This window comes from Papaver somniferum, chromosome 8 (assembly GCF_003573695.1).
Source record: "Papaver somniferum cultivar HN1 chromosome 8, ASM357369v1, whole genome shotgun sequence".
Lineage (NCBI taxonomy): Eukaryota > Viridiplantae > Streptophyta > Magnoliopsida > Ranunculales > Papaveraceae > Papaver > Papaver somniferum.
In genome coordinates, this window is record NC_039365.1 from 23,217,411 (window position 1) to 23,240,030 (window position 22,620).

A 22,620-nucleotide genomic window follows, 5' to 3' on the forward strand; every position below is an offset into this window, starting at 1 on the left:
AAGATCTCCCTCTGTCTTAGGCACGCTCCCATGAATTTCAACAAATAGGGGACTCATTCGGTCTAAGACCCATTTGTAGCAATTGATGCTTACCATTGGGTCCACGCTCCCTATGGCTTGGCAGATCTTGTGCCATCTGTTAGTGTACTCCCTCGTGGTTTCCTTGTAGCCAATCGCTAGTGAAAAGAGCTTATCCATTCTGGTGTTTACAGTCTTGTTGTACATGTACGTTCTTAAGAATTTCTCTGCGAGTTGGTCGTATGAGTGGATGGAGTTTGGTGGCAGATTATCGAACCATGATAACGCCGATCCCTTCAGGCTTGACGGGAAGTATCTGCAGAGTACGGCGTTGTTCTGACCCCATCTAGCTAAGACACGGTTGTAGTACCGAATATGTGCAGCAGGGTCACTGGATCCATCATAGCATTCGAACGTTGGGACAGGGAATTTCAGTGGAATAGGGGTGTTGGCCAAGCGATGAGTTAAGGGCGTGGAGTTAGCTTCTCTCATGACCTCTTCTAACCTCCCCCCGCCTTGTTTATTTTTTAATTTCCTGATCTCGGCCATCATCTCATCTCGTAGCTCTTCCATCGCGCGGTGGTGCCTTAAATTCTTCTGCCCGTTACCGTCTGACTCTCCGTCGTCATAATCCGGGTCGGATACGCTACTTCCCCTTGTCGCGTCTTCATTAGCCGCTATGACGACTCTACAGTCTCGGTTTGGCTCTGGTGCTTTGGAGTTTGCTTCATCAAGTTGTTGGCTGGTCTTCGTGCTTAGAGCAATCCGCTCCTTTAAATCTTGATTTTCTCTGGCCAACAAGGCTACAACATCTGCGTAAACCTGCTGGCTCTTCTTCAGTTCCTCAAGCTCAGCCATCAGTCGATGTGATTGGTTGGACCCCTGATGGGAGTCCCAGCGCGTGCTACTACGGCCATGGTGCCTCCTTCCTTTACGGTCTGCACTAAAGGTGGCAGAGGTTCAGCTTCGGTTGCTGGCATTTCCAAATTGGGGTGAGTGCCCCTCTGCGGTGCTAGAGCCGCCGGTATGGTTTGATTTTGATCATTTGTTTGTGTCATTCCAAAAGTTAGAAGGTGCACGGGTTGGAATGTTCTGGATTCATCCACCCTTTCTCTTGGTTGATTAAGTTGATTCATGGCGCAAGTATTGCTAGCCTCTGCATCCTTCGGGACTACCGCAGCCGCACCGTACTTTGTCGTCGCTGCTCTGTGAGCCGCCGCTGCAACTGAATTAGCGTTCATAGGTGAAGTGATTTCCGCAGTATCTTGCCTTTGACTGGTTATTTTAGCTTTGTCTCCTTTCTGCTTGCTTCGGGTGATGACCGGGGTTGTCCTGGGTGTTTCTTTTGACAAAGCTTTGGATTTTCCTGCTTCCTGCGTCTTTTCCATCACGTGTCCTTTTGTTGACAATGAAATCTCGCAGAAACTCGCCTTCTTTACTCACAATACGTTCTTTCTGCATAAGGAATTTCAAACAAAAAACGGGAATATCCGCGTGAATCGGGTTAGTTGGCGAAATACATTCTTCCAGGAGAGGATTAATACGCGCAAGTTACAATACACGGGTTAAAGTTTTATTAAAGGAGATCCTTAGTATGAAAACTACGGAAAAAAAACCCCAGAGAGACGGGTTCGCACGAGATCTAAAGAAAATTGTAAATCCACGGATTAAAACAATAAATCTTATCGAAGATAAAAGGTGGGTTTTCGAATACAATACAGTTAACAAATGATCTATACGGTCCGAGCTGATAAATCAGAGCAATCATATGCCAATTTAAAATGAAATCACAGGACAAGATAAATCTTTTACCGGGACGAAGTCCCTGTTTCTAGCGCCAAATTGTGAACACACAAATCACGAAGGCATCCGAATGCTCACAATCAATCATCATCATCTAAAGAGATTTGTGATGATGATATCCTAGTGTTGATTCCTTGGCTCAAAACCTTCGGGTTTATCATATCCTCATCTAACAACTCCATGCGAGGCGTTTGCGCACGGGATATAAGTACAAACAAAGAAAGCAAAACGTATAAGTAAAGATTCATGGGGTTAAATAAATATAAAGTGCTGAAATGTAAACGAGACCAAGGTTTACGTGGTTCAGCACTAAGGCCTACGTCCACGGGGTTTGTTGTTTTACTATATTCTTCACGGTTACAAGAATAGTCGAATAACTTTTGGGTTTACATGTTTCTCTCTTCTAAAGGATTAACTTACACTTGCAATCTCTCTCTCTCCTTCCCTTCCTGATTTTTCCGACCCCTTTCCTCGTGGTGGAGACGGGGTATTTATAAGGTTAGAATGTGGGACCCCTCTCTGAAGGCCGTTGGAACCTTACCTTCTTGTGTCTTGTGTCCATCACGCGGAGGTCTTCGTTCCTTACTTGATCCCGCAGATGCATCCTCGCTCGTTCCACAGGTTGATCGACACGTACACTGCTCAGAGTGTTTAATGTGGGTAGTTGAGAGGTCTGCTCGTGTCAGACAAGTGTCTTCTGCCCCTGTCACGTCCGTGTCAGCTAACTTTCTCTCCACCGTTGATCTTAGCTTCTCTTTTGGGGATGAGATAAAATAACTCCTCGGGGTTTATTTGGTGTTTCGCAGCGCATCATGTTTTGATGTTTTGGCCTGCATGCTTTCCACGTATCTTTTTATATACACGTGTCTGACAGTGAGATATATGTGTACACACTAATATACACGATATGTACAGAGCATGTTCTCGTTACTACACGACAAACATAAATTTCCGAGTCGATTGCCGCGCCCGATTTACCGGTTTGTCAATGATCAAACTTATTTCACGCTTCAAATGTGGCATATTAAGCTGGACTTTTTTTTTTCGCGTCCAGCTTACAAAGTCCATTGAAATTACGATTGATTTGTCGGGAAACTTGAAAAGATGTTGAGCGCCCACTAGAATTTGGGATAACGCGACGTATCTACACATTATTACTGTTTGATTATAACTCGCAAATAGAATGCCCTTCAGTGGGAAAAAGTTTATGTTTTCAGTATAGGACTAGGACTCTATATGACGACGTCCTATAAATATACTCTGCAGTTATGCGTTTTTATTCATTCAAGATTTTCAAATCAATACAGTTAAGTTTGCTTAATTGAGGTGGCTATTAGTATTAGGATCCTATCACTAGGGTTTTCAGAAAATAAAATTTAATGTCCTGTTTGGTATAGTTTTCAAAAACAGTTTTCTGTTTTTAAAAACAGAGAAAACAGAAAACAGGAGAAAACGCGTTTGGCAGGGACATTTTCAGAAAATGTTTTCTATCTGTTTTCTGTTTTTAAAAACAAAAAAATGAAAACAACAAATTATTGTTTTCTGTGTTTTCTCTTTTTTTCTGTTCTTTTTTCTTTTCTTCTTTTCAGAACAAAGTAAGAGATGGGGGAATGACTGCAAGTGAGTCATGGCTAATATCACTATCTCTTAGACGAATCTTTACATTTGATCCAATTTAGTTGGTTTTCCTTGTTTTCAAAAACAGTTTACCAAACAATTTTTAGAAAATGAAAACAAGGAAAAAAGGGTATGTTTTTAAAACAGTGGAAAACTATTTTTGAAAACTGTTTTTCAAAACCGTACCAAACAGGCCCTAAGATATGAGAAGCTTTCAAGATCTAGAAGCGGGTGGTGGTACCTTCACATCAAAAACACGTGATTCCATAAACGGAAAACAAGATCCTATACAAGCTGTATCATTAGGTGTTTTTCAAATTAACAAGTCTGTTAGTACCTTTAAGAGTCTTGTTAGAATCCTGGGCACACCTGAAGATACGCCTCAACTTCGTCAGAAATTGCTAAGCACAAGATTACGTACTGCACAGTACTTCAACTAAACTCAAACAAGCCAGTGAAGATCAGTGTACTGAAGTTGGAGCTATCGAAAAGCTAGCTTCGAATTCATATGCTAAGGACTTTGGAAAAGTTCTAAAAGAGTTTCAGAAAGCAGAATGTGTTGCTACTGAAAAGGAGAAACACTATGCCCCTTTTGCTCCAAACTCGGTTCCTTCAAGCTACATTCCAAGCGAGCAAGACAGAAATTCGGATAAGAACCCTGAACAGCGTACCGCTCTTATAGAATCTAGATGGCAGGAGGTTTCGCTAAATGAAAATGAGATTGTTTTGAATGAATCAATCATTGAAGAAAGAGAACAAGGTATTCAAGAGATACAGAACCAGATTGTTGGGGTACATGAGATTTCAAAGATCTTGCTGCGCTGGTCCATGAGCAAGGAGATGCCATCCATCACATTGATTCGAACGTCAATAACTCGCATACGGCAATTGAACAGGGGAACTCCCAACTTGAGAAAGCGGCTAAGACCCAAAAATCAAATTAACCTCTGTTGGAAGTTAAACCAAGATATGGTGATTTGGTTCGTGGATCAACATCATATATTGATCCAGTCCGAATGGATCAACTGCTGCAGTTGACGCAGTCAAGCTGGATCAACATACGATGTTGACACAATGTGCGATATTTGGAAGTTCGAGTTAACTAAAAAAGCAAGTTGTGTCGGTTGCTTGTTTTAGAGTTTTACTATGTTTAGAGTTTCTTTGTGTCTCTAGAAGTTTGCTTTATTTAGAGTTTGTTTTTATTAGGAAAGTACTTTGAGTGATCGTCAAGTTTGTGAGACTATAAGTAGGCTAGTGAGCCATGAAGAATTGTACACCAAACTGATTATTAATGTAGTCGTTTTATGCTTCCGCGTTGTACTCTCCTCACTCTTACTCGATCCTACATTTGGTATCAGAGCCAACCACCACGACCCATGCCCGCTCCACGGAAGGGGTGACCTATAGGCTAGATTAAAGTGTTGGGGCACCAGTGTATGGGCGCAGTTGTCACCACATTGAATACTAGTAGTCGAGTGGAGCCGCCATAATGGAAAAGGCTACCGCCGGGTCAGTGTCAATAGAATGGGCCAATGAGGACGTTGGATCTGGAAACGTGGAGGGATGTTAGGACCTTAGTCCCACATTGGTAGATGGGGCTTAATTTGGTAGTGTATAAGTCAATGGGATCCCTCATCTAGTCAACCGGTTTTCGAGTTGAGTTCTACCCATGAGCTTATGACGAGTTTAGGATCGGTACCCTAACATTTGATATCAGATCAAGATGAAGGGAAGAGGGAGGAGAGGAAGAGAAAGTTAGAGAAGGTTTTTCGTTGTTTTCGTTTTAGGTTTATGAGAAAGTCGTTCAAAAAAAGAAAAAAAATTGCATCAAGTTTGAGCTGAATAAAAGGTGTAGTAGTCTTGTGCTGGTGCTAAAGAGTCACGTTGGCTAAGTCGTAAAAAAATAAATTGTGCTGGTGGAGAATTACTCAGGAAGAAGGTGTAATCTCCTAAAGTTTTGTAAGCAGAGTTTGAACCCATTATACTATGCCTTATTGCCTACCCTTAAAATTATTCGTGAAAAATAAGAAGCCCAAGCCTTTTGATGCCTTATTGCGTACCCTTAAAAAAAATTTCCTCCCCATAACAAAATTCCTGCCTCCGCAACTGCGAGCATTTAGAAACAACTTATACTTTGTAACAACAATTTCTCTTAAACCAGCTTCTTCCATATCGTAGCTTGATGATCTCAAAACTTACAGCACAGTTGGTTTTCACATCAGGAGGATTAGTTTTTGAGTTTTTGAGTTTCAGAAGGGTTAGGGTTTTCTGCACCCTATTTTCATTTATTTTATTTTCCGAATGTTTGAGAAATGGATTTAGGCATGGTCCATGTATCATCGGTTATTAATTAGATTAGAGTCCATCGGTAAAACTCAAGTACTCAACTCTAAAAACGGTCTACTAGTCAAGGTAAATTTATCAACTACTCAATTCTATCCAAGTCCTATTCCTATGGACATGCCAAAAAAATGCTATTTGACATGCCATGTGACATGGCAAATGAGTTTCCCTACTATGGTAGATATGTCAAATTTGATTAAAAACATATATTTAATTGTGTTGGGTGGGACCCTAATGAATAAAATATATATTTTTGTTTATGTGGTGGAGTATTTATAAAAGTTTTAGTATTATAATATATTGAGTGGGACTCTTTAAATATAAAAATATATTAGAATAATGAAAAATATGAGAGCAAGATAATTTATATATAAGCGGTGGAAAGACCAGCACTGGCGATGGAAAGACCAACGAGCGATGGAATCTCTATCGCTCGATGGAAACTCTGTCGTGTATGCCTATATGTCAGGACTGGTATATAGGCATACGAGTTTGGCAGTTTGGCATACCCATAGTGGGTGCATATATGTCAAATTTCATGTTTTGGCATGTGCATAGGAATAGGCCTAAGGCCGTTTTTTATGGGCATGGCAAACCCATGAATTTGCCATTTTTCCATCCATTATGGGTATGACAAAGTGGCAAACAGGCCTGGTCGAGTCCCTACCAAGCGGCAATTCTCAACCATTCGGTGTAAAATAAACCATTAGTGGTGTAAACTCGGCTGCTCAAAGCATCTCATCCGACGGACATCAATTCATCACCCTATAAATACAATATCAAATTTTATTTCAATTCATACCATTTCTTCAATCTTAATTCTTTCACTCTACAAATCTAATATTCCAGTTCGAGGTCGGTGAATTTAGCTTAGCTGGAAATGAATACATTTGCAGGAATTATGTTCTTGTTAAACAATAAACGAACAATGGTGCACACTAGCAACAAGTTACTTTATGGCAAAACATATTTCAGAGATTTCAAGTAGAAACGTTGAACCTCAATAATCGAGATGCAAATACTTTGTGTCATCGCTTCGGGGTAATCAGCAAGGATGTGATCTTGTTTGTTGCTGCGCTTATTGAAGGCAATCGAAACCGATTAAATGATCAAAACGAATTTGATGTGGAGCAAATGTGTCGGGTTGAATGTTGCAACAGAGTGGGAAAATATTTTCAATTCGATAGTTGTTATATATCTTATCTTGAGGGTGTTGCTTAAATATGATGCATTTAGATTAACATTTGTATGATGCATCTTTCTTCTGTCTCAAAGTTTATTTTTAAGATATTACTAATATAAACTAGTGCATCTTTCATTAAGTTTTAATAATCTAATATTCGAATTTTAATTTACATTAGTTCATTCATCTATATAATAAGATATAAACTAGACATAACTTACAATAAAGACTTTAAAAATAAAAATTTGGGACAATGTTCTTCATCTTGTTTATCTTCTTCATTTCACCAAACTTCAAACCAATGTGCTAATTAACGGAGTTTCCTTTGTTTATCTTCTTCTTTGCCTTCAAATTTTCATTTCCTTGAACTTTTCTTTGTCTTTTCTTAGTTGGAGATTTGATTTGGTTAATATCGATCCAAAACTTGTCGACATCTTTGGTTCTTACATATTTCTTTATAACCGTAGCAGCTTCAACCACTACTCCCGGAAAATCAAGTTGGGTATCCAAGTCAAGTTGGGATTCAAACTTTGCCATTTTGTAAGAAAAGATAGAAATTTTTTGTGTGAAAAATTTGGTGTAATTTCTGGGTTTGAATGTCACACTTTTATAGCGATGGATAAAGAGTCGTTGGAGATTTTAAATGAACCGAACGATAGAGACTATACTCGACCACTACTCGACCGCTAGTGCTGCAATCTCTACCGTTTGGTTGAGACTCATTCGCTTACTTCTTTTCCCAAAGTGGCGCGACCAGTTTGTCAGGCCAGCTGGCATGACAAATGGGTGGGTTAGTCATCCCCAATAGTAACCAGCCTAAGAAACGTGGGATTAAGGTTTCGATATCCCACCATGTTTTCAGCTCCAACTTCATCGTTGTGCCACTCTATTGACATTGGCCTGGCAGTAACTCTTTTCTTATGGCGGCTCCATTCGACTATCAATATTCAATGGGGTGACAACCATGCATATATATTAGGACTGTCAATGGGTCCGGGTCCTCCCGGGTATCACTAAACCCAGACCCGTACTCTACTTATAAAAATCGGGTCTGGTTCCTAAATTTGTGTACCCGTTTAAAATCTCGGGTACACGTTGGGTATTAAAAAACTATAAAGAAACTCTTAAAAACTTAATTTCTTTCTTTTTTTTAACTTGGATCTAAATTATTTTTAAAAAAATTTATTATTATGTATTTATTTATGTACTAAATAAAGATTAAATGTAAAAAACAAATGAAAACATATCTTTATTAATGTACTTATAATTTTTCCAAAAAGATGAATAAAATGATGAATAATCAGGTACCCGACATATATTACCCATTTGGACCCGTTAACATTACGGTCCAATCAGGTAATTACTCGTCGGGTCCTAAGTTTTTAACGAGTCCAACTTTAGGACCCAGAACCGGACCCAGAATAGTCCATCTCTTCCGTGGAGCGGATATAGGTCATGTTGATTGGTTTTAACACCAAATGTTAGGCTGGGATACCAATCCTAACTCATCATAAACCGATGCTATAATTTAATTCTAAAGATGGTCCATAAGTTGATGGGATCGGCGGACATATCAAACCACCCAATTCTACCTCATCTAAGCAACCTGGGACTAAGGTCTCAACAAGTATAGTGGTGTTAACAAATTTTGGATAAAAACTATTTTACATAGGGAGCTTGACGAAATGGTTACAAATTTTTATGCTCGTGTTGGGATGTTAGAAAGACCCAGTGGTTAATATGATCTAAAAAAAGTACTCTTTTCGTTTTTATTATAAAAGCGGAATATTGGATTTTCGTTGTCTCATTAAATGGAAGGAAGTTTAATTCCAAGATTATTTGGACGTAGATAACCTTATATTTGTGATGTATGGTAATTATATCGAATAAGCAAGGACGTTTCATAGTTTTGAGGTGATTTAGGAGAACCCAAGTTATCATGCTTTTTTATAGGTTCCAAATCAGAACAGGATAAATTTTAACTTAAATAAGATAAATCTATAATTTAAAGTGAAAATTCTTACTCTGCTTTGTGAGCGAATTTTTTCAGCTTTGTTGGTTAGATTTTTGGATTATAAACTTGTGAATTGGCTAACAGTGACAAAAAATTGGCTACTTAATTTAAGATAATAATAAGATTACTATCACTTATAGTAGTTACAAAACATTTAGAAATGATTATAAATGAAAAAATATCTTTGACAAAATGTTTTTGGGACATTCACAAATGTCACGAACTGACTATTAACAACAACAAAATAAAAAAGAAAGCCTCATATATAAGACGTCCCAAAAATAAGATAAAGGATAAAACAGGAAAAGATATAAATATTTATAACAAATAAGCAATTTTTTTATCTAAGAAGTTCCACCTTTACCTCCTATATATAAGGGAGTAGTTGTTACTTAAATGCAAGTGTGTGCATTGTTTAGGTTTTCATGGTCATGATATATGACCATTATCCTTGTACCTATGGTACCAAAGCTGATAAATATGTGGCCAACCTTATTAGTCAAATGAATTCATCTTTAAATATCCATAAAGATCTATCTCCTAAAGTCTTTATAAACTCATAAAAAATCCTACCCAAAAAAAAAATCTCTTGGAAATGGGTCTACATTTCCACATTATGCAGCAAAGCCTCTCATGACACTAGAACCATTTCAAGATTTATCAAGAGTAACTGGGAACTCAGAATAGATGTTGAAGTAGACCTTTGGAGGAAAAGAAAGAATTACTATTCTATCAGGCTTGGAAGCATATTGAAGACCACAAAGTATTCAGACAACAGGGTACTAGAGGTATCTTTGGAAAACTTATAGTTCTTACTGAAGTTGCACCTTCTGGTCCTGATTTTATAAATGAATCAAACTTTTATGTTGTTAGGATTTGGTTTCTAGTCAAAAGGATTCCAAAACACATAATCCTAGATACAAGAAATATTCTAAGACTAGTTGGAATCTATCCAGATGCTAAAAAACATTATGTCATGGGTAATGATGAGAAGAATATGGAGATTCTCCTTGATATTGATATCAACAGAGCTCTGAAATATGGAATCAATGCTTATGAAACTCCTATTATCTGAAATTTGCCTAAACTCTAAATGATATTCAGTTTTGCAGAGTGTGTAGAATTCTTGACCATTCAGGTCCCCTCTGTGAATAAAAATATGCTCTTAAATCTATCATTCATTCAATCACAACCTTTCCCTAATTCAACCCCCATCAACACCCCTCATAAAAGTCGCATACCCATAATAAAGGAAATATCCTACTCTAATAAGGATGATGCTACTGAATTTTCCATCAAGATGAGAATTGCTCAAAGACAAATTGTCTTAGATAATAACAATAAGGAGTTGTATGGTGCTGAGGATTATATCATCTTTAAAGCTGGTCTTCAAGATCCTATTGTATGAGAAATACCAACTTGAAACCTGATGTTGTTGCTTGTCAGAAGAAACATATGAAAATTATTGCAGGTCAAAATCTTAAAGAATTAGTCCAAAGAAGAAAAACATTCAATATCAAGAGTGATTCTATACTCCATAGTCCAGTCAATGGGAATAATATGACTCAAAAGATCAACCATGGCAAAATATTTCCCAAGACAGCGCTTTATGTCCCCAATCCTTACCCTACCATTCCATCCCTCACTGACATTCAAAACCAGATCAATGAGGAATTTAACAACCAAAGGAAACTCTTACGGGAAAAGAGAAGAGATGAGATTCAAGCCATCAAAGGAAAAACTAACCATTCTACACATGTCCATGAACCCAAAAGGAAAAACTTGTTATTGGATATGGTCCCTAATCAAAAGAAACAAGTGAATGATTCAATGTCAACCCTCAAGAAGTGTTAGTACCTTGGATCAGTACATGGAGATAGAGCACCACAGGACATGGTGACAACGTAAACTTCAACCTTCGGGCATACCTTATGCAGCATAAAATGTTCACCTGGTTAGCTGGTTCCAGTAGACGAATGTGAGACTTATTTTTTCTTTAGATCGTTTTGTAAGAACCTTAGTATGATACCGAATTTATAAATATGTCCACATGGGAATTCTTCATATGATTTTTGTGATGTGCTTCAAACTTTTTGTGTGTATGGAGTGCATCACGGTATATCATTGTGAATGAGCTCTTAGAATACATTTTTGATACTTTTGTTGGATTAATTTGATTTCGAAATGAACATGAGAAACTTGAATTTGTTACAGGAAATTGACCGTTCAATACCTTGTTTTGACTAGTCAAAACCACTATTTTTTTTATGTTGCAAAAAATTCGCAACTGCAACAAGCTATTACAATATTCCAGTTTTGCAACTGTTTGGAACTGTTGCGACCATCTAGTTTCGCAACAGTTCTGAAAAATTGCGATATTTTGACGTTGCAACAGTTTGAAACTGTTGCGATCGGAAACTTGCAACGGTAATGTAACCGTTGCGAAAATTTGCAACATCGACTTTCGTAACAGAGATGCACTATTGCGACCCCACTTTGCAACTGCCAGTTACCGTTGCTAATCACTAAATTTGGTGTAGTGAATTTTGAGGGAACCAATCCATTCATCTAGGCTAAGGTAACCTTCACTCTCTACTCTCTTAACACCCTGGTACCCTGCTTTACAATAATTCTGGTAGTCTGTAACTTCACATACATATAACTCTTTGTGTTTGTAATACTATATTTCTAATAGTCATATTACTAACTTTCATGCCTAATTAGGTTAGTAAATTATCATTTTTACTTATCATAGAGTTCCAATTTCTAGCAATTCATCATATTCATATCATGGAATTGCAAAGGTCCAGGAAAGCATAACACCAGCAAAAATCTGAATGGCATCCTCAATAAACAAATCCTAACATCTTTTTTCTTTCTGAGACCAATGAGCATATTAGAAACCTTAGTCCTATCCCCAGGGGCATAGAGGTTATCGATTTCTGGTATGTTCAACCAAAAGATGTTGTTGGTACTGCTGGTAGGTTAATTAGCTTTAACTTGGAAATCCAATTTTAACATTTTTGTATTTGACCCCTCCCAAAACCACGTTAGTGCTACAATATCACCAATCAATGACACCCCCTAGATGTTCACAGGCTATTATGGTAGTCCCTATTCAACTAAAGATAAACTGAACTCTTGGAAAATGATTGAAAATACTAGAAGTAAAAACACTATTCGTTGGCTTATTATGGGTGACTTGAATTTTATTCTTCATGATTATGAAAGGTTTAGTCGGCATCTCATTGATTCTATTGAAGCTGTTATATTCCTGGTGAAAATTGAGGAAGTTGATCTAACTGACACTGAATGTCCTTTCACCTGGACCGACAGAAGGGTTGATAGTCTTCTCACCAAGAAAATACTTGACAAAGGTTTTTTCGTTGGCAACTGGCTGGATATGTATCCAAATACCACTATCTGTAGTCTTCCTGCTATTGGTTCTGATCATAACCCTATTCTTCTCAATACCAATCCCAATCAAAAATATGGTCAAATACCTTTAAAATTCTCTGGACCCTGGTTAAACCATCATGATTGTAAGAACATCGTTGTTGAATGCTGGAGAAAAAGACACTTAGGATCTTCTGCCTTCACTATTGTCAGAAAATTAAAGGATATTAAGATCAGAGTAAAGAACTGGAATAAAGTTGTATATGGAAACATCAAGACTAATCTGGAAGATTGTCTTAAGCAGTTGGATTGGATAACCAACAATAAATTTGATAGTCATTAAGGTTCAGCCATCATAGAAGCTAAGAAAAATGTCTACCTATGGAAAGACATTCAAGAAAAATTATGGAAAACCAAAATTAGAGATAATCTCATAAGACTATGGGATGGAAACACAAAAAACTTTCATGATTCTACCGAAAATAGGATGAGAAGGAACAAAATTGATTCCATTCAGAACACCAAAGGGGATTGGCTCATTGACATAAAAATAATTTATGAGTGCTCCACTTCCCAATTTAAGAACTTGATCACAGCTTAGCCCAACATCATCAACCACATCCTCACAAACATATCTAGTTCTGAGAATGAAAGTCTTCTAACCTCCCCATATTCCATGGAAATTTAAAACACCTTATTCAGCAAGGCTGGTGAAAAATCCCCTGGTCCTAATGGTTTTCCTCTTAACTTCTTCCATGCCAACTGGGTAGTGGTTGGAAATGACACTGTGAATATGGTCCAAAACTTCTTCAACTCCTGTTTCATCCTTAAGGGGATGAATTCTACTTTTATATCTCTCATGCACAAGATTGACGATAATATACCACCCCTTCCCACTTTAGACTCATATCTCTGTATAATACTACTTATAAAATAATTTCCAAACTCCTTGGTCAGAGACTAAAACCACATCTTCCCAAACTCATTTCCCCATTTTAATCTACTTTCATTCATGACAAACAAATCTCTGATCATGTTGTCATTTCCTGTGAACAACTCCACCACATGAATACCATAAATGGAAAGAAATGAGAGAAAGGAAGTATGGGTGTAAAAATTGACATGGCCAAAGATTTTGACAGAGTTGAATAGAACATTCTGATGGATATCATGAATAAAATAGGCTTTAGTATAAGATGGTGGAACCTCATATAACAGTGTATCTCTAGATACCACCAACCTTGTAGTCCTTGTCAATGGTTCCCTGGTAACTTCTCCAAGCCTTCTAGGGGCCTAAGACAAGGTGACCCCTTATATCCTTACCTCTTTTTCTCCTGAGTGGAAGCTCTTTCAAGAAGTCTGATAAGTGCTGAGGAAATGGGTTTGATCCATGGAGAGAAGATATTTCCCAAACCACTGATATAATCCACCTTTTGTTTGTTGATGATTATACGATATTTTGTAAATCTAATATGCAAGAACACAAGAATTTGGTTCAGGAGTTCAGTGACTTCATCAACTCCCTTGTTCAGATGATCAACTTCTACAAATTAGGAATATTTTTCAGTGAAAAGAATAGGGTACCCAAATACACCACAATCTTTTTGTTTCAACCTATAAGTCATATACCGAATGTGATCGTCTATGGACAGACGACGATTCGGTTCACACTTCGTGTGATTGTGTATGGATACGATATCGAGAAAATACAATAACAAGATAACTTGTGTGATTGATTATGGATACAAGATCAAGAAAATACTACAATAAAGTTTGTTACTTGATAATAGGTTCGGTAATAACCAAATTCTATAGGATCACTATCAAGTATTACGTAGTTAACGTACTTAGTGCAATATACTTTTAATTATAATAAAAACAATTATAATTACGGAATAAAAAAGAAAATGACACCACAAGATTTTGTTAACGAGGAAACCGTAAATGGAGAAAACCCCGGGACCTAGTCCGGTTTTGAATACTCTCAGAATTAAGCCGTTATACAAAATTTAATACCAACTTTGTATAGTTGAGACCAAGAAGACTACTCATATCTACTTAGTTCCCTTAGTATCCTTGTGCCTTCGACTTCTAGAGTCACACACGTGAATAACAAGTCATTTGGATCGTATTCCAAACAGAAAAGGAAGAGTCTGTTTGGTAACCACTCTTATCAATCTTGCTACAAGATATAGATGATTTATTGACAAAGGCTCTTCCGTTTAAACTAATAAACTCCTTTGTCTGGTTAGATTAATCTAATTTTAACTATCTAAATAGTCAAGTATGATTCACACTCAATATAGATCTCAAAGAGAAATATAGAGAACACTGTTCTCACGCAAATAATAAATCGATCTAGTTGAATCTCAGCCGATCAAGGTTTGTGCTTAAAATCACAAGATACGAAAACTAATAAGAATTCTTCTTCGTTTTCAAATCTTCTTTTTTCTTCAACACCTGCACAACACCACTTGAATATCTTGTAATCAATCACGCACAGAACGGAGTCTATTAATATGGATCATCACAAGGTGTCTTTAGATCTAAAAACAGTTCTAAAGATCCCGTCAATACTTTTATCTAGTTTGATTGAATCTTATATCAGGAGAGAAGATTCTCAAGCATAAAAAACTAGGTGCAATCAAAGTTTCAAGAGTCAATCAAATAAAATCGAAAACTAATAGTACTTCAGTTATCTAGTTTCCCACCAACGGTACTCGTAGAGCTTCTTGATCCCACAGACATAGAGCTTCTTGATCCCAGAGAAGTCTTTAAACGAGCCTTCGTAAGATATTTCACCTAATTAGGATACTTTCCTCTCCGATTAGACGTCTCCACCAGAAACAACAAGAAATGAAGTTTTCCTGGATCTTAGGATAGTTTGCTAAAAATGAAAACTTAGGTATTTATAGATCAATGATGCTTGGACACCAAGGAATTTCCAAAACCGAAAATATTCTCAAGATTTGTAATGAATGACAAATTCGGTTTTCCCAATTCCAATAAATGCTTGTCCAATATTTCTGAAATCTCTCAATAAAAATCTCCACGCATTATTAATTTTTATTTTCTAGAGATATGCATTTAATTGCTGGTAATAAAGCATATAAAACCAAAAACCTTAATTAAAAGATTCTCAATTTATTTCGGCACATGATCACCTTGAATACCAAGGAATATCTTTGAACAATAAATTATATGAGTTACTGCTCATGTTGAAAGTATGTTGATATCTTGCCACCGCAAATCCTTATTTCATATTTACATGGATTTGCTTCTTGGAATCAGTTATACCACACTTCCAAACAAGTTTATAACTGGTTTGCCTGTTTTCCAAGACTATTATGCGACTGGAAATACCAAGACACGATGGTTAGTTATGATTGGTCCATCCAAGTCACATACATGGGTTCAATCAGTTATACCTATCACTATGATCGGTTACCTAAACATGTCACCTACTTGTGATCGGTCACACCAGTTATTGGGATCAGTTACACCAATTATAGGGATCGGTCACATATATACATGGTATCTACTTGTGATAGGTCACACCAATTACTAGGATCGGTTACACCAATTACAAGGATCAGTCACACAAGCTCTTGTGATCGGTCACACCAACTACTAGGATCGGTCACACCAATTACAAGGATTGATCATACCATCTCATGGTGATTACTTAGGATCGGTTGCACCAATGTTCATACCAAATCATAAGTCTAGGTATTGTGATTGGTTATGCCAAGATACATAACCTGATCTACGAACGGTTTTACCAACTCACATATATTGGTCATCCAAAGATATGCACTGAATAGCCGGACCAGTAAACCTATTGATTTCCATTTCGATTCACGAAACAAGTTCATGAATGTAATTCCTTTAAACAAATGTAAAACATTGTTTCCTAGGATGAAATCTTCACCATAACCCATACACATGATCATAACAATATATACAAGATTATGTCGATGCCATATCTACGAAGTTCAAAAGATAAGCGTCATACTCCGTAGTCTAATTCTTTAATACTATGATCATACTATTATGATCATGTCTCATCACTATAGTATCATATATAATATGTACAGTATATACAGCTTCGCAGTTATGTTTTCAATATAGCACGACTTGAAAGATACGTTAGGGATGAAACGGTTCAAGTCAATATTACTAACCTAAAGTGGAAGGATGATGTTGTCGTTGTAGTTCGCTACTTCTTTACATTCTTCAGGTCTTCAGACTAATACTTGTATGTCTCAACATTCCTAGACTTTCTAGACCTAAACGAAGTTGAATATAGTATTTAATCAAGCGATTTTAGATGAGTTTTGATACTAAAATATCACAACCAAACTTGAAATACCAACACTTGGTGATTTCAACCAAGCAATACTCTAACATTCAGCAAAAATATTGCTTTTGACACTACTGACAGCATCAGTCGCTTCTCGAAGGTGCAAAAAAATTGACATCAAGGATAAATATCTAGGATCTCCTATTTTCACCATAAAAAGTTAAATCCAAGCTTTCAAACCCTGCATTGACAATCTTAAATTCAGATTGGCTGGATAAAAGACAACGTACCCTGACAATTGTAGTAAAAGTCACTTTGATCAATTCAGTTACTTCCACCACAAACTCTTATCAAATGAATTTTTTAAGTTTCCCAATGACATTTTCAAGGAAACCAATAACATCCAGAGGGACTTTTTTTGGAGTAAAGATCCTCAAAATCCTAAAGGTCTATACTACATTGCTTGGGATTCTGTCGACAAACCAAAAGAGCTGGGTGGTTTGGGATTCAATAAAAGAATTTCTTTAATAATTTATTATAAATACAATTGTGTGGAGACTTATATATGACCCAGATTCTCTTTGGTCCACTTCAATGAAAGCCTCTTACTTCAAAAACCAGAAGGTGAATAGAATGAGCACTAAGCTTAAAGCTTCTGACTCTTGAATTTGGAAGGGTATTCTTGAAGGAGTGTGTCTAACATCCAAAAATACTATCGATGGAAGGTTGGAAATGGTCAAAAAAAAACCATACATGGGAAAATAGATGGGTGAGTGGCAAAAACAATGTACCTCTAGAACCTATTCAGTGTCCTTCTGACCTTGTCACTGTCAACCAACTCCTTTATCCTAATGGTGATTGGGATACAACTCTAGATTTATCGTTCTCTCATGATGATCAAATATCCATTCAGAGCACCTACCACAACATCAATGAGGCTGACAACGTCATATGGAGTCTAAGTATAAGAGGAGAATTCACTGTGAAGTCTCTTTATGACAAGAAAATCTCTGAGAAATATGAAAATGATATTGTGAATCCAGATTTTAGAAAAATTGGAAACTGGATACTTCCCCATCCATTCAGATAGTATCTGGAAATATGCTCATGGTTTTTTCCCCACCAATGTAGTCAATTTCGGATTTTAATTCGTCACGGTAGGAACCGAGACACTGGTACAACTTTGTCTCGGGGAGATTATCGATTGAAATCTTGGAGTAGTTTTCCGGATAATATTTCAGTTTTTTATAAATATATATATGTACGCTAATAAATATGTAATCGTATTGATTTTGTAGATACTAAAATACTAATCTAAGGTATATACAGATACAATTAATCCCAGTCTCATTTTTTTTATTTGTGAAACCACGTTTTTACCGCATCACAAACACACCTCACATTATATTGTTTATACATGTCAAGTAAAAGCACCATCACATAGCACACAACAACAGATTGCATATGTGTAAAATTATTTGACTAGATGTGGACATGTGGTGAGGAAAAAATCAGGAAAAAAAAAATTGTCTGTGTAACTTGTCGATACTTGTTTCTTTTTTTTTTTTCTTTTCGTATCTTTCACTTTCAATGGCAACGAAAATTTCGCAACCTCGAAGATGTATTCTATCCATTTGAAAGATCAGGAAAATCAATTCAAAGATGTATTAGAACAAAAATATTTGATTGAAGAAGATGAAGTTTTGATCTGTTTCTATCGAGAATATTTCTCTCCTTCTTATTCTATTGTTAATTTGTGAACTTTTAATTTATGGTTTTCATCTAATTTAACCTGCTTGGAGAATGGTTTAGATAGATAAATAAATATATGAAGGTGAATCACAAATGAATCAATGACTTCAGCGAAGAGTTTGAGTGTTTGACACTAATTTAGGCTAATTTATTTTTATGGTTTTGAATAACCTTGACCCAAACGGAAATCTCTCCAAAATATCGGTGAGTCAAAAGGAAAAATCGTCGTGATCTCGTCTCGCCGGAATATAGCATTTCGTCCTTTCAACTTTGAAACCAAAAATATCGGCAAAATCTCGGCCATCTAGGACGTTATTAACTATCCCACCAATGCCAAGACAACTAGTATCCTCAGTCACATTGATCCTATTTGCAATATCTGCAAGATGTTAAAGAACACATTACTCATGTCATGATGTCCTGCCTTATAGCTTTTTCTTTTTGGGACAAGTTTTTTGGACTTCAAAATCAGATGTTTAGCGATTCCACCTCTTTCCAGGATTGGCTTACCAAGTTGTTCAACACCAACAACCATCTCAGCAGTTGGAATCCTAACTTTGCCGCCATCTGCTGGTTTATCTGGAAAGCTATATGTTATTTCATATTCAAAAATATCTCTCCCTCAACTGATTTTACTTCTCACAAAATCACCCAAAATCTTTACTTTTATGACTGGGTGATGGATAACCATGGAAACATCTTGAATAACCTTTACTACCAAAGGAACTCTGAAGATACCAGTGAAAGATTAACCAGGCAGTATAAAGAGAAATTTGGATTCACTATTAACATAAGCATTCTAGATGTCTAATTCACTAATGTTAATGATAACTTATACCTCTATACTAACTTTTCCCTTGTTGTTATGTCCTTTGCAGGGAACTTTATGCGAGCAAGAAACATCAAAGAGCATATCGTTAAAGACAACAAGGAAAGAAGAGGAGCAAAACTAGAAGTGGAGTGGGGAAAGGAGTTTTACAAGACTAATATAAACTTTGAATCACATGATGATGAAACTCTATATGTAATAAAGGAAGCTTACATAAGTGAAGTTCAAGGAAGTTTTCACTTAGAATTTCATCAAATGAAAGATGAGAATTTTGGAGTAATCGATTTTGTCCTAGGCACAATGAACAAAGTTGGGAGAGATTAAAATCTTACGGCGATTAAATTAGGACAATTAGTTGTCCATTCCATGTCGTTAGATAACTTTAATTAGAAAGGACAAACTTGTTACAAGTTTTTCAAAACCTTCGGTCTGTTTGCATTACAGACATTAACAACATCATGTACTTAAGGGATGGCGCATTGTATGGTACTAGAGATAGACCTGCAGGCCAAACAATTGTTATTGAGTAAGTTGTGTTTCTCCACAGCATCTTTGTTTTTCTATAAAAAAAATAATATATAAATCTCTAGAAGGGTTATCATCTTCCTAGGTTTCCTCATTTCTTTGAGCCTACTCTCTCAAGAATACTAGGTAACTACTATCTTAGTCTGGATTAATTTTATACTTTAAATTTTTATTTGACTGGTATATTTGATTGGAACACTATCTTAATTTGTATTCATGAATTCTGTTCAATTTTGGATTCAAAACTTATCTTAATGAGATATTATGTTAGGGTAAACCGATAGCAATGCTTCCGGAAGATGAGATTCACTAATAAATGTACAAACCAAGTTGTATATTAATGTTGTTCAGTGGCTTCTATAGTATCTCAATGAAAATGCGGAGTTCTAACAACCACACCCAATAATTCGTTTGGCAATCAGAGAGGACTTACTCCAATATACTTTCTAGAGAATCAACTAGACAGTCAGACTCAATCTAGAGTAAACTAAATCAAAGAGTTTAATATCTCTAACTTTTAATTCAATCCGCAATCAGCAAATAGAAACCTGCCAGCCCGATTGAATATAATAGGAGTAAACTTGAACGGTACCAAAGACCAATGTTCAAAGATCAATCAATCTCAATCAACAACTAAAGATTGGATTTCCTAATTGATCGATACAACGCACAACCTGTGATATTTCAATTATATAACAAAATATAATGCGGAAAATAAATAACACAGACACCAGAATTTTGTTAACGAGGAAACCGCAAATGCAGAAAAACCCCGGGACCTAGTCCAGTTTGACCACGAAACTGTATTAAGCCGCTACAGACACTAGCCTACTACCGATGAACTTCGGACTGGACTGTAGTTGAACCCTAATCAATCTCACACTGATTCAAGGTACAGTTGCGGTCTTTACGTCTCTGATCCCTGCAGGATATTACGCACTTGATTCCATTAGTTGATCTCACCCACAACCAAGAGTTGATACGACCCAAATTCGAGGACTTGATAAACAAATCTGTCTCACTTACAAGCTCCCCTTAGTAGTTCTCCATCTTCAAGAGATGAACACCGTGAAGTCTAAAGCTAAACTACACAATCTATGTTCTAGTCCGGGACATCTAAATAGGCTAGAAATCAAGACTCATAATTTTGATCACTAACGTTGACAAACATGCTTGAGATAACAACGCACGCGAGTTCGACCGAGCAATGCTCTAACACTCAAGATAAACCAAATTATCTCACCAATATTTTCTAATTTCCTTTGTTTATGTGTGCAATATTGAAATGTTTGTCAGACTATATATATATATATATATATTTGTTCTTTTAGTGCTGGATTTATCAACTATTAACCATAAGTTGTTCTTACAAACACTGCCGATACTTAAACAAGTTCACCGCAGAACTAAAATTGCTCATCTCGATTCCTCCAAACTACAAAATCAAAAAAAAAAAATCCCTCTCACATGATAAAATATGAAAATTGTGATTACTTAATAATGTGAAAATTATGATTAAGTAATTGTTAATTAATGTACGTATATAAGTTATTCTGGTTCTACAAGCTCACTTAGCATACCATATAGATTTTGTTGTTAGTAAGAATAATTTTTTATTTTTATTATTATTAAGCTTGTTCACTACAATATCTATGTTTTTATATCTACCGAGTACTCTATAAGGAAATCACGAAATCACAGCTCTTCATTAATATTACGATTCGTTCTAAAAAAATTATCGTGGCCTTCACCCGCATTGTCAATCAATGACGTTCCAACCCTAATTCTAAGTTTCTTTTGGCTTTAACACATGCTTTAGTAGTGACTAGAGATAGAAAACAGGCCGGGGATGGCATGTTATGGTATATCACGAAACAAATCATGAACTATGAAATTGTGAACTTTTCCATCGAGGGTCATTCTTTCAACTTGAGTTAACCTAATTAACTCTTCCAAATATTCCTCTGCCATCTCTTCCATATTTAATCCTCCTCTAGATTGAATGGATCTTTCAGCTATCCAAAGCCGGAATATATAATGTGGATGTTTTAACTTTTGTATCTCCTGGAAATGGAACAACGTATAGGAAACATGGCTTCAAGTAGAATGGAAAACCAAAATAACTCAGAGATAAGACGTTATAGCATAAGTGGGAACTATACAGGTTCACAGTTTAATTCCCAAGTGAGAAGTTTTTGCACCTTTAGCCATGTATCTAATGTATTGTGTTTTCACAATAACAGGCCTCCTAGGACGAGGATTGCTAATGGTAATTGTCGACATTTCTCTACCATCTCCTTGCCCGCGGGTCCTGAAGGGCACCCTGAAGTTCCTTTGCTTCTACCATCTAACCCTTCTCCCATTAAGAAAGTTCTACTGACAAAGATATCCCAACTCTCAAGATTATTTCGGAAACGGAATTCATGGAAGTTTATAGAAGATTTATCCGCATGCATTGTTATTTCTTTATTTCGAGTTATTGTGAGGTTTTTCTTCATTCACCATGTTGGATCTCATGGATCAAGAGAGAAGCGAGAGAGAGATTTGCACAAAACTCAAATAAAAAATTCAATTCCTAAAACTCTACTATATATTTCATTAACATTATTAATGCCTTATGTAGGCTTACAAAAGAGATAACTGCAGTAACCCATTACAAATAAAACTCCTCAATTTGAGCCACTAATTACCCAACTTACTTAATCAACTACCCATTCTAAATTCACCGTCAATTACTTACTAAATATTAGGTCCCATATAAACACATTGAAGTTCAAAAAAAAAAAAGTTTCAAAAAAATAATATCCCACACGTTAGAGACCAAATCAATAACAAAT

General features: G+C 36.4%; 1 pseudogene; it reads left to right on the top strand.

The window, feature by feature from the left end:
- The first annotated feature begins 3,641 nt into the window (after nt 1-3,641).
- On the top strand, nt 3,642-4,382 carry LOC113305270 (annotated as a pseudogene).
- Nucleotides 4,383-22,620: the final 18,238 nt, after the last annotated feature.